The sequence below is a fragment of the Lipotes vexillifer genome, unplaced genomic scaffold (genome assembly GCF_000442215.2).
Source record: "Lipotes vexillifer unplaced genomic scaffold, Lipotes_vexillifer_v1.1 scaffold1112, whole genome shotgun sequence".
Lineage (NCBI taxonomy): Eukaryota > Metazoa > Chordata > Mammalia > Artiodactyla > Lipotidae > Lipotes > Lipotes vexillifer.
This window is the reverse complement of record NW_006789373.1, coordinates 71,768-72,691: the sequence shown is the minus strand read 5'-3', so window position 1 is coordinate 72,691 and position 924 is coordinate 71,768. Positions and strand designations below refer to the sequence as shown.

The following is a 924-nucleotide window of genomic DNA, read 5'->3' as shown; positions in this document are numbered from 1 at the left end:
GGGAAAGAGCAACGTTCTTATTCTGAAAACAAAATGCAGTTGTACCTCAGCTTTACTGAGATGCTGACCCAGCATTTACCCAAAAAAGTCATTTGAGAAAAATTTTCAAATCCCCAAACAGACAGTAACGGGCTAAGTATTCTCTGCAGCAAATTGGATGAGAGGAAAGAATTAATTCTTTAATACCCAAGCTATGCTGATCTTGTCCCATCGCAAATAGGACTTTCATCAGCGAGATGGTTTTTGCTATCCAGACAGGCCTTACTTTCAAGACAGCTGTGTATATGGACAAAATGACTCTTGGAATTGAGTTTAAAAGACCATAAACTCAGTCCTCACAGAAGGAAATACAATGGAGTTTAGATCAAAATAATAAAATACTACTTGCTTACTTGAGAATAAGACCTGCTGAGGAGGGATGAAGAGACAAAAATAAGACTTAAAAAAACCCCAAAAAACAGTAGAAAAAGGCACATACTTTAAATTCTTAAAAGAAAACTACCTTCACAGAACTCTCATGTTTAATTCTCTCAGGAGAATATAATTAGGTGACATTTTGATTAGATGTATAGTCAGAAGACAATTACTCTCCTGCCCACGTGGGAACAGGGCATATTATATGCAATAGCATACTGTGCAAACTGACAAGCAAAAAGTTCACCTTGAAAAAAAAAAAAGTTAACCTTGGCATTCTAGGACAAACATACAGTATATTGAATGATCGTGGCTTATGTTTCTTGATGGCGTAAGAAGGTTTTGCCAACATCTCATTACTGTGTTATCTCACAAAGTTTCTCACCTGTTCCTTAGAGCTTCTCAGACACACACCCAATTCAGGAGGGCTTAATGACTCTCATCAAAATGGAAGTGCAGGGCTTCCCTGGTGGCGCAGTGGTTGCGAGTCCGCCTGCCGATGCAGGGGAC

The 924-nt window shown here is 39.0% G+C and overlaps 1 protein-coding gene across 1 annotated transcript in view; it reads right to left on the bottom strand.

Moving 5' to 3' along the window:
• SLC25A21 (solute carrier family 25 member 21) overlaps positions 1-924 on the bottom strand; it is a gene marked incomplete at its 5' end in the record, with an annotated part of 63,068 nt that overhangs the window by 4,788 nt on the left and 57,356 nt on the right. The window lies entirely within an intron of this gene.